Raw genomic sequence first — 12466 nt, 5'->3', positions numbered from 1 at the left:
ACACTTAATAGACTACATTACAGTGTAAACATAACTTATATGCACTGGGAGACCAAAAAATTCGTGTGACTTGCTTTATTGCAGTTGCGGTGGTCTGGAACCAAACCATAGTATCTGAGATATGCCTGTACACAAGCAAAAAATTAGTATTTGAAATCAGCCAAAGAAAGGCTACAGGGGCTACTGTTTAATCATCATAGGACTACGTGGTGGTACGATTTGACAGAATGAGGAATGCAGGAGGAATGGCAAGGCTAAGTTTTGGATGTGTTTGAATGTGTGCGTTTCGGTGGGCTGTCACATCTGTAGGTCAGTGGAAACCACCAGCAAAGATGAGGTCATCTAATGAGAGGGTATAGCAGGAAAAGAGGGGAGGCCCAAAGATTATTTAAGGAGAGAGAGACAGAGAAAAAAGCCTTTCCTGTGAAGAAGTAATGAGAGAAGGAATACACTCTAAATAAGGTCTTGTTCCAACACCAACAAAAGGGAAGCATTTCCAAATACGATAGTTTCTGAGCAGCGTTTCCTTACGTGTGACATATGTTCTACTTTACAGATTGTTCTAACAGTCGTTTGAGATCCTGTAAATGAAAGTCCTTTGTGAACTCCAGAAGTGTTATGCATGTGAGATATTTTTTCTGCCCTGGTCATTCCTTGTTCAGGTGTTTGAACTCTTTTTAGAATTCCTCCCCACTTTACCCTGAATTTCACTAGCCTACCCCCCGTATATGCACCACTACTTTCTTTCATGTCACTTAACATTGGTCAGAAATCTTGAGTTTTCCCACATTTCCTTCTTTGATCCATAAGGCCTCCAGGCTAACCCCAACCTAACTCTCCAATCTTATCCTGTTACTTGCTTTGCAAGCACTGAATGCAAACCTAGTTGGTCTTCTTGCTGCCCAAACATCTGTGTGCATTTGCTCTCTTTATTCTTCTGCTTGAAATGAGCTTCCTCTTCTCTGTTTTTCAAAATTCCACACCATTCTATACCTGGCTTCACTTCACTCCATCCTGCAGATAGTCCGAAGGGCATTTGGTAGTCATCCTTTATCCTCTCACGTTGCTGTTTTGTTTTCCCAGCTGGCATTACCTGCTCTCAGAGTAGGGACTGTATCTAATGCGTTTGTATATCCCATATTCAGGTAGTGTTCAGCAGGTTTCTGCTGGTTGATAAGGAAAGCGACTTGACTTCATTCAACCCAATTCCCAAAAATTAAAAAAAAAAGAGACTTCAAAAACAAACCCTACAAATAAATTGAGTTTGCATTCAAGGAAAAAATGTATTTTTTACTAGCATTTTGTTAAAAGTTACAGCACATCTGACTTAATTGTCCTTCACTTCAGCAGACGATGAGCTAAAGAAGGGGACTCTAACCTTGATGCCCTTTTGTCTCCTTTTCGTTCCAGGAGTGGACTGGTCAGCAGGTGACTGTACTGGCTGGTGTCGAGGGGGTTACTTGAGGTTATGTAAGTGAAGGATGGTGCCACTGAAGGCTTGGAGGGGCTTGAGACAGAACCAGCAATTCTCTTTTGTTTATAAGCGGTAAAGAAGTTGTGGTCTCAAAACCTCAGGACTTTACCACTGCTCTAATTAAAAAAGAAAATCAGAATAAATAACAGTGGCCAGCTACTCTTTAAAAAAAAATTGTTTTGACTGCAAGAGCTTTATTCTTCTTAAGTATAGAGGCTTTTCAGTTTCCATTCTTTATTTCTAATAAAAACAATTATACTCAACCAATCATTCACATTATATCTCACTACTGTTTGTGAAAATTCAGGCTTTAAAAAAAAAAAATGACTCTATACTCAGAGGTGTATAGCAAAAGAGGGTAACTTTTTAGGGAGAACTGCACTGACTTTTGGTTTTCATTAGAGGAACTTTGATTAGAGTAATACTCCTGGCCTCTACTATCCCCTCAGTCACCACTTAAGAAAAGGGGTGGCTTTTTCGATGATGAGTTTAGGAAAAGGAACTAGGCATTAGTCTCCATCCCTTTTGAGTCTTATCTCGGGGGGGTTTCCTGCCTGTGGAAACATGCATCTTGGTCTGCCCTCATCCAGGTAAGGGGTCTTCCCGAGAGGCAGGCCCGCAGTGCTCACTTACACTGGTCCTCAACTGGGGCAGTTTTCAAAGTCACGACTAGAGAGGCTGCTGGCATCTGATGGTGAGAGGCCCAGGATGCTGCTAAACATCCTACAGTGCCCAAGGCAGGCCCACACAGTGGAGAATGAGCCAGTCCAAAATGTCATTAGTGTCAAGGTTGAGAAACCTTGAGTTATGCCAGTAACAGAGGCAGGTATAAGCTGTCCAGTTCAGAGATGATTTAAAGCCATGTCTCCAGTTAGCTTTATTAGTACTAATGGAGATATTTTGATCTCTGTCTCTCAGACTTTTATGTCAACCTCTCAGTTCAACGTGGAAGGGAAAAAGGAATATCATTTATTGAGAAAATAACCCTTAACAGACTTTGCATTATTAATAAAGATTGAATTCAGCTGCAAATAACAGAAAATCCCCAATAACAGCAGCTTAAACAAGATAGAATTTTGTTTCTCTTTCACATTTAGGAAGTCCGTGGATAGTCCAGGGTTTGTCGGCCTCTCCAAGGGGTCAGGGACACAGACTTCTTTCCAGTAGTTCTTCCCGTGCTTGACTTCCATCTCCAAGGTCACGTCAAAATTCAAGAGGGCTGCTGGAGCCCCGCCCGTTATGTCCACACACCACCAAGCAGGAAGGATGGCAGAAGAGGAGAAGGGGTACACGTCTCTCCTTGGACCCCCCCCTTACAATTTGCACACCTCACTTCAACTTGCATCCATTGTCCACAACTTAGCCACTTAGACTTGGAAATGTACTCTTTGGGGGTGGGTCCTGCAACTAGGACTCTGTTACTGTTGAAGAAGGGAAGAATAAACAGAGGGTGTGGTAGACTACTGATGTTTACCAATACCTGAGTTCTCGTGTCTGGCTACTGGAAAACTGAATCGTTGGTGAGACCGTGAGGCCGGTTTTGGCCAGTTGGCTATGGAGGGGAAGTGATGTGGTGAAAATGGCATGCACAACTCTCCAGTCACTCTTCTCTGCCACAGCAGCCAAAAAGGCCACAACTTCCACCAGCCTGGACCCCTGAGACACTGGAATAGAGCCTCTGCCAATCTGTGACATGAAATGTGTCAAATCATTGGGATCCCAGAGCTAATTTGTTATTGCAGCATAACTAGCCTGTCCTAACTGATACATTTGGGGACAACTAGCATTCTCTGCCACAGGTCAATAGGTGAAAGAATAATGCAGTCAAAATAGCCTCAAAGACTAAATATTGTTAAGGTATCAATCTACGCAAAGGAATTTACAGATTCAACCCAATCCCAATCAAAATTCCAGCACCCTTTTTTGCAAAAATGTAAAAGCAAATCATCAAGTTTCTTTAGAAGGATAAGTTCCCAAACAGTGAAAGCCATCTTGAAAAAGAAGAACGAAGTTAGGGAGCTTATGCTTCCAGATCTTAAAACTTAAAACAGCATGCTATTTGCACAAGGACAGACGTCTAGACCAACGGAATCGAACTGAGAGTTCAGAAATAGACCTTCACATATGGCCAATTGATTTTTGACAAGGGTGCCAAGTCCACTTAACTGGCAAAGAATAGTCTCTTCAACAAATGGTGCCGGGAAAATTGGATCTCCATGTGCAAAAGAATGAAGGAGGACCCCTACCTTCCACCACATATAAAAATTAACAAGATATATTGAAGATCTAAACATAAGGACCAGGACTAAAGCTCCTAGAAGAAAACATAGGGAAGCATCTTTAGGACCCTGTGTTACTCAATGGTTTCACTCCAAGCACAAGCAACAAAAGAAAAAACAAATAAATGGGTCCTCCTCAAAATTAAAAACTTTTGTGCATTAAAGGACTTCATGAAAGTAAAAAGATGACCTATGAAATGGGAGAAGATATTTGGAAACCAAATATTTGATAAAGGTTTAATATCCAGAATATATAAAGAAACTCTACAACTCAGCAACGAGACAACCCAATTTAAAAGAGGGCAAGACTTGAATAGACATTTCTCCAAAAAGGACATTACAAATGGCCAAAAAGCACATGAAAAGATGCTCAACATCACTAGCTATTAGGGAAATGCAAATCAAAACCACGAGATACCATTTCACACCCACAAAAATGTCTGCTTTTAAAAAAATTAAAAATGACAATGTTGACAAGTATATGGAGAAATAATAGCACTGGTTCATTGTTGGTGGAATTGTAAATTGGTGCAACTGCTGTGGAAGACAGTTTGACGATTCCTCAGAAAGTCAAGTATGGAACTATCAGATGACCCAGCAATCCCACTTCTAGGTAGATACCCAAAAGAATTGACAGCAGTCTCTTGAACAGACACTTGTACACCAATGTGGAAGGTGAAAGAATAAAACAATTAAAAGGTAAATGAAACTGTGTTAGAATGTCATAATAGCTGTTGGAAGAAACAGTTGGGTAGGGATTGGTTGAAAGGGTTGCTGTTTTCAACACAGTAGCTGGGTAATGGTTCATTTAGGTAATATTGAGCAGATTGAAGAGTGTGTGATGGTTAAGTTTTATGTGTCAGCCTGGCTGGGTTATGGTATTTGGTTGTGTGGTCAAGCAAGCACTGGCCTGATTGTCACTGGGAGGGTATTCTGTAGGTAGATTTGCATCTGTAATCAGTTGATTGCATCTACTGTCAACAAAGGAGATTGCCTTTAGCAATGAGAGACTTTCTATCCAATCCTTTAGAGGCCTTAAAGAGAGGATTGATGGAGGCGGGGCAAGATGGCAGACTGGTGAGCTGTATGTTTTAGTTACTCCTCCAGGAAAGTAGGTAGAAAGCCAGGAACTGCGTGGACTAGACACCACAGAGCAATCTGTCTTTCGGTATACTTCATGCAACACTCATGAAAATGTCGAACTGCTGAGATCAGCGAAATCTGTAAGTTTTTGCGGCCAGGGGACCCGCGCCCCTCCCTGCCAGGCTCAGTCCCGTGGGAGGAGGGGCTGTCAGCTCCGGGAAGGAGAAGGGAGAACTGCAGTGGCTGCTCTTATCGGAAACTCATTCTACTGATCCAGACTCCAACCACAGATAGACTGAGACCAGACACCAGAGAATCTGAGAGCAGCCAGCCCAGCAGAGAGGAGACAGGCATCGAAAAAAAAAAACACGAAAAACTCCAAAATAAAAGCAGAGGATTTTTGGAGTTCTGGTGAACACAGAAAGGGGAAGGGCGGAGCTCAGGCCTTGAGGCGCATATGCAAATCCCGAAGAAAAGCTGATCTCTCTGCCCTGTGGACCTTTCCTTAATGGCCCTGGTTGCTTTGTCTATTAGCATTTCAATAACCCATTAGATCTCTGAGGAGGGCCCTTTTTTTTTTTTTTTAAATCCTTTTTTCTTTTTCTAAAACAATTACTCTAAGAAGCCCAATATAGAAAGCTTCAAAGACTTTCAATTTGGGCACGTCAAGTCAAGAGAAGAACTAAGCTCTGAGACAAAAGGCAATAATCCAGTGGCTGAGAAAATTCACTAAACACCACAACTTCCCAAGAAAAGGGGGGTGTCCGCTCACAGCCACCATCCTGGTGGACAGGAAACACTCCTGCCCATCGCCAGCCCCATAGCCCAGACCTGCCCCAGACAACCCAGTGTGACGGAAGTGCTTCAAATAACAGGCACACACCACAAAACTGGGCGTGGACATTAGCCTTCCCTGCAACCTCAGCTGATTGTCTCAGAGTTGCGAAGGTGGAGCAGTGTGAATTAACAAAGCCCCACTCAGCCATCATTTGAGCAGACTGGGAGCCTCCCTACACAGCCCAGCAGCCCAGAACTGCCCTGGGGGGACGGCACTCACCTGTGACATAGCACAGTCATCCCTCAGCAGAGGACCCGGGGTGCACGGCCTGGAAGAGGGACCCACTTGCAAGTCTCAGGAGCCATACGCCAATACCAAGGACTTGTAGGTCAGTGGCAGAGACAAACTGTGGTAGGACTGAACTGAAGGATTAGACTATTGCAGCAGCTTTAAAACTCTAGGATCACCAGGGAGATTTGATTGTTAGGGCCACCCCCCCGCCGACTGCCCAGAAACACGCCCCACATACAGGGCAGGCAACACCAACTACACACGCAAGCTTGGTACACCAATTGGGCCCCACAAGACTCATTCCCCCACTCACCAAAAAGGCTAAGCAGGGGAGAACTGGCTTTTGGAGAACAGGTGGCTCATAGACGCCACCTGATGGTTAGTTAGAGAAAGTGTACTCCACGAAGCTGTAGATCTGATAAATTAGAGATAAGGACTTCAATAGGTCTACAAACCCTAAAAGAACCCTATCAAGTTCAGCAAATGCCACGAGGCCAAAAACAACAGAAAATTATAAAGCATATGAAAAAACAGACGATATGGATAACCCAAGCCCAAGCACCCAAATCAAAAGACCAGAAGAGACACAGCACCTAGAGCAGCTACTCAAAGAACTAAAGATGAACAATGAGACCATAGTACGGGATATAAAGGAAATCAAGAAGACTCTAGAAGAGCATAAAGAAGACATTGCAAGACTAAATAAAAAAATGGATGATCTTATGGAAATTAAAGAAACTGTTGACCAAATTAAAAAGACTCTGGACACTCATAGTACAAGACTAGAGGAAGATGAACAACGAATCAGTGACCTCGAAGATGACAGAATGGAAAATGAAAGCATAAAAGAAAGAATGGGGAAAAAAATTGAAAAAATCGAAATGGACCTCAGGGATATGATAGATAATATGAAACGTCCAAATATAAGACTCATTGGTGCCCCAGAAGGGGAAGAAAAGGGTAAAGGTCTAGGAAGAGTATTCAAAGAAATTGTTGGGGAAAACTTCCCAAATCTTCTAAACAACATAAATACACAAATCATACATGCTCAGCGAACTCCAAATAGAATAAATCCAAGTAAACCCACTCCGAGACATATACTGATCACACTGTCAAACACAGAAGAGAAGGAGCAAGTTCTGAAAGCAGCAAGAGAAAAGCAATTCACCACATACAAAGGAAACAGCATAAGACTAAGTAGTGACTACTCAGCAGCCACCATGGAGGCAAGAAGGCAGTGGCATGATATATTTAAAATTCTGAGTGAGAAAAATTTCCAGCCAAGAATACTTTATCCAGCAAAGCTCTCCTTCAAATTTGAGGGAGAGCTTAAATTTTTCACAGACAAACAAATGCTGAGAGAATTTGCTAACAAGAGACCTGCCCTACTGGAGATACTAAAGGGAGCCCTACAGACAGAGAAACAAAGACAGGACAGAGAGACTTGGAGAAAGGTTCAGTACTAAAGAGATTCGGTATGGGTACAATAAAGGATATTAATAGACAGAGGGAAAAATATGGCAAACATAAACCAAAGGATAAGATGGCCGATTCAAGAAATGCCTTCACGGTTATAACGTTGAATGTAAATGGATTAAACTCCCCAATTAAAAGATATAGATTTGCAGAATGGATCAAAAAAATGAACCATCAATATGTTGCATAGAAGAGACTCATCTTAGACACAGGGACACAAAGAAACTGAAAGTGAAAGGATGGAAAAAAATATTTCATGCAAGCTACAGCCAAAAGAAAGCAGGTGTAGCAATATTAATCTCAGATAAAATAGACTTCAAATGCAGGGATGTTTTGAGAGACAAAGAAGGCCACTACGTACTAATAAAAGGGGCAATTCAGCAAGAAGAAATAACAATCGTAAATGTCTATGCACCCAATCGAGGTGCCACAAAATACATGAGAGAAACACTGGCAAAACTAAAGGAAGCAATTGATGTTTCCACAATAATTGTGGGAGACTTCAACACATCACTCTCTCCTATAGATAGATCAACCAGACAGAAGACCAATAAGGAAATTGAAAACCTAAACAATCTGATAAATGAATTAGATTTAACAGACATATACAGGACATTACATCCCAAATCACCAGGATACACATACTTTTCTAGTGCTCATGGAACTTTCTCCAGAATAGATCATATGCTGGGACATAAAACAAGCCTCAATAAATTTAAAAAGATTGAAATTATTCAAAGCACATTCTCTGACCACAATGGAATACAATTAGAAGTCACTAACCATCAGAGACTTAGAAAATTCACAAATACCTGGAGGTTAAACAACACACTCCTAAACAATCAGTGGGTTAAAGAAGAAATAGCAAGAGAAATTGCTAAATATATAGAGACGAATGAAAATGAGAACACAACATACCAAAACCTATGGGATGCAGCAAAAGCAGTGCTAAGGGGGAAATTTATAGCACTAAACGCATATATTAAAAAGGAAGAAAGAGCCAAAATCAAAGAAGTAATGGATCAACTGAAGAAGCTAGAAAATGGACAGCAAACCAATCCTAAACCAAGTACAAGAAAAGAAATAACAAGGATTAAAGCAGAAATAAATGACATAGAGAACAAAAAAACAATAGAGAGGATAAATATCACCAAAAGTTGGTTCTTTGAGAAGATCAACAAGATTGACAAGCCCCTAGCTACACTGACAAAATCAAAAAGAGAGAAGACCCATATAAACAAAATAATGAATGAAAAAGGTGACATAACTGCAGATCCTGAAGAAATTAAAAAAATTATAAGAGGATATTATGAACAACTGTATGGCAACAAACTGGACAATGTAGAAGAAATGGACAATTTCCTGGAAACATATGAACAACCTTGACTGACCAGAGAAGAAATAGAAGACCTCAACCAACCCATCACAAGCAAAGAGATCCAATCAGTCATCAAAAATCTTCCCACAAATAAATGCCCAGGGCCAGATGGCTTCACAGGGGAATTCTACCAAACTTTCCAGAAAGAACTGACACCAATCTTACTCAAACTCTTTCAAAACATTGAAGAAAAGGGAACACTACCTAACTCATTTTATGAAGCTAACATCAATCTAATACCAAAACCAAGCAAAGATGCTACAAAAAAGGAAAACTACCGGCCAATCTCCCTAATGAATATAGATGCAAAAATCCTCAACAAAATACTTGCAAATCGAATCCAAAGACACATTAAAAAAATCATACACCATGACCAAGTGGGGTTCATTCCAGGCATGCAAGGATGGTTCAACATAAGAAAAACAATCAATGTATTACAACACATTAAAAACTCGAAAGGGAAAAATCAATTGATCATCTCAATAGATGCTGAAAAAGCATTTGACAAAATCCAACATCCCTTTTTGATAAAAACACTTCAAAAGGTAGGAATTGAAGGAAACTTCCTCAACATGATAAAGAGCATATATGAAAAACCCACAGCCAGCATAGTACTCCATGGTGAGAGACTGAAAGCCTTCCCTCTAAGATCAGGAACAAGACAAGGATGACCGCTGTCACCACTGTTATTCAACATTGTGCTGGAAGTGCTAGCCAGGGCAGTCCGGCAAGACAAAGAAATAAAAGGCATCCAAATTGGAAAAGAAGAAGTAAAACTGTCATTGTTTGCAGATGATATGATCTTATATCTAGAAAACCCTGAGAAATCGACGATACAGCTACTAGAGCTAATAAACAAATTTAGCAAAGTAGCGGGATACAAGGTTAATGCACATAAGTCAGTAATGTTTCTATATGCTAGAAATGAACAAACTGAAGAGACACTCAAGAAAAAGATACCATTTTCAATAGCAACTAAGAAAATCAAGCACCTAGGAATAAACTTAACCAAAGATGTAAAAGACCTATACAAAGAAAACTACATAACTCGACTAAAAGAAATAGAAGGGGACCTTAAAAGATGGAAAAATATTCCATGTTCATGGATAGGAAGGCTAAATGTCATTAAGATGTCAATTCTACCCAAACTCATCTACAGATTCAATGCAATCCCAATCAAAATTCCAACAACCTACTTTGCAGACTTGGAAAAGCTAGTTAGCAAATTTATTTGGAAAGGGAAGATGCCTCGAATTGCTAAAGACACTCTAAAAAAGAAAAACGAAGTGGGAGGACTTACACTCCCTGACTTTGAAGCTTATTATAAAGCCACAGTTGCCAAAACAGCATGGTACTGGCACAAAGATAGACATATAGATCAATGGAATCGAATTGAGAATTCAGAGATAGACCCTCAGATCTATGGCCGACTGATCTTTGATAAGGCCCCCAAAGTCACTGAACTGAGCCATAATGGTCTTTTCAACAAATGGGGCTGGGAGAGTTGGATATCCATATCCAAAAGAATGAAAGAGGACCCCTACCTCACCCCCTACACAAAAATTAACTCAAAATGGACCAAAGATCTCAATATAAAAGAAAGTACCATAAAACTCCTAGAAGATAATGTAGGAAAACATCTTCAAGACCTTGTATTAGGCGGCCACTTCCTAGACTTTACACCCAAAGCACAAGCAACAAAAGAGAAAATAGATAAATGGGAACTCCTCAAGCTTCGAAGTTTCTGCACCTCAAAGGAATTTCTCAAAAAGGTAAAGAGGCAGCCAACTCAATGGGAAAAAATTTTTGGAACCATGTATCTGACAAAAGACTGATATCTTGCATATACAAAGAAATCCTACAACTCAATAGTACAGACAGCCCAATTATAACATGGGCAAAAGATATGAAAAGACAGTTCTCTGAAGAGGAAATACAAATGGCCAAGAAACACATGAAAAAATGTTCAGCTTCACTAGCTATTAGAGAGATGCAAATTAAAACCACAATGAGATACCATCTAACACCGGTTAGAATGGCTGCCATTAAACAAACAGGAAACTACAAATGCTGGAGGGGATGTGGAGAAATTGGAACTCTTATTCATTGTTGGTGGGACTGTATAATGTTTCAGCCACTCTGGAAGTCAGTCTGGCAGTTCCTTAGAAAACTACATATAGAGCTACCATTCGATCCAGCGATTGCACTTCTCGGTATATACCCGGAAGATCGGAAAGCAGTGACACGAACAGATATCTGCACGCCAATGTTCATAGCAGCATTATTCACAATTGCCAAGAGATGGAAACAACCCAAATGTCCTCCAACAGATGAGTGGATAAATAAAATGTGGTATATACACACGATGGAATACTACGCGGCAGTAAGAAGGAACGATCTCATGAAACATATGACAACAAAAAGAGAAATATTATATGCTACCACTAATGTGAACTTTGAAAAATGTAAAACAAATGGTTTATAATGTAGAATGTAGGGGAACTAGCAGTAGAGAGCAATTAAGGAAGGGGGAACAATAATCCAAGAAGAACAGATAAGCTATTTAACGTTCTGGGGATGCCCAGAAATGACTATGGTCTGTTAAATTCTGATGGATATAGTAGGAACAAGTTCACAGAAATGTTGCTATATTATGTGACTTTCTTGGGGTAAAGTAGGAACATGTTGGAAGTTAAGCAGTTATCTTAGGTTAGTTGTCTTTTTCTTACTCCCTTGTTATGGTCTCTTTGAAATGTTCTTTTATTGTATGTTCGTTTTCTTTTTAACTTTTTTTTTCATACAGTTGATTTAAAAAAGAAGGGAAAGTTAAAAAAAAAAAAAAGAAAGAAAGAAAAACAAGGAAAAAAAAATGATGTAGAGCCCCCTTGAGGAGCCTGTGGAGAATGCAGGGGTATTCGCCTACCCCACCTCCATGGTTGCTAACTTGACCACAGACATAGGGGACTGGTGGTTTGATGGGTTGAGCCCTCTACCATAAGTTTTACCCTTGGGAAGACGGTTGCTGCAAAGGAGAGGCTAGGCCTCCCTATATTTGTGCCTAAGAGTCTCCTCCCGAATGCCTCTTTGTTGCTCAGATGTGGCCCTCTCTCTCTGGCTAAGCCAACTTGAAAGGTGAAATCACTGCCCTCCCCCCTACGTGGGATCAGACACCCAGGGGAGTGAATCTCCCTGGCAACGTGGAATATGACTCCCGGGGAGGAATGTAGACCTGGCATCGTGGGACGGAGAACATCTTCTTGACCAAAAGGGGGATGTGAAAGGAAATGAAATAAGCTTCAGTGGCAGAGAGATTCCAAAACGAGCCGAGAGGTCACTCTGATGGGCACTCTTACGCACACTTTAGACAACCCTTTTTAGGTTCTAAAGAATTGGGGTAGCTGGTGGTGGATACCTGAAACTATCAAACTACAACCCAGAACCCATGAATCTCGAAGACAGTTGTATAAAAATGTAGCTTATGAGGGGTGACAATGGGATTGGGAAAGCCATAAGGACCACACTCCACTTTGTCTAGTTTATGGATGGATGAGTAGAAAAATAGGGGAAGGAAACAAACAGACAAAGGTACCCAGTGTTCTTTTTTACTTCAATTGCTCTTTTTCACTCTAATTATTATTCTTGTTATTTGTGTGTGTGTGCTAATGAAGGTGTCAGGGATTGATTTAGGTGATGAATGTACAACTATG

Source organism: Choloepus didactylus, chromosome 20 (assembly GCF_015220235.1).
Source record: "Choloepus didactylus isolate mChoDid1 chromosome 20, mChoDid1.pri, whole genome shotgun sequence".
Classification (NCBI taxonomy): Eukaryota; Metazoa; Chordata; class Mammalia; order Pilosa; family Megalonychidae; genus Choloepus; species Choloepus didactylus.
Note: the sequence above shows the minus strand (reverse complement) of the source record.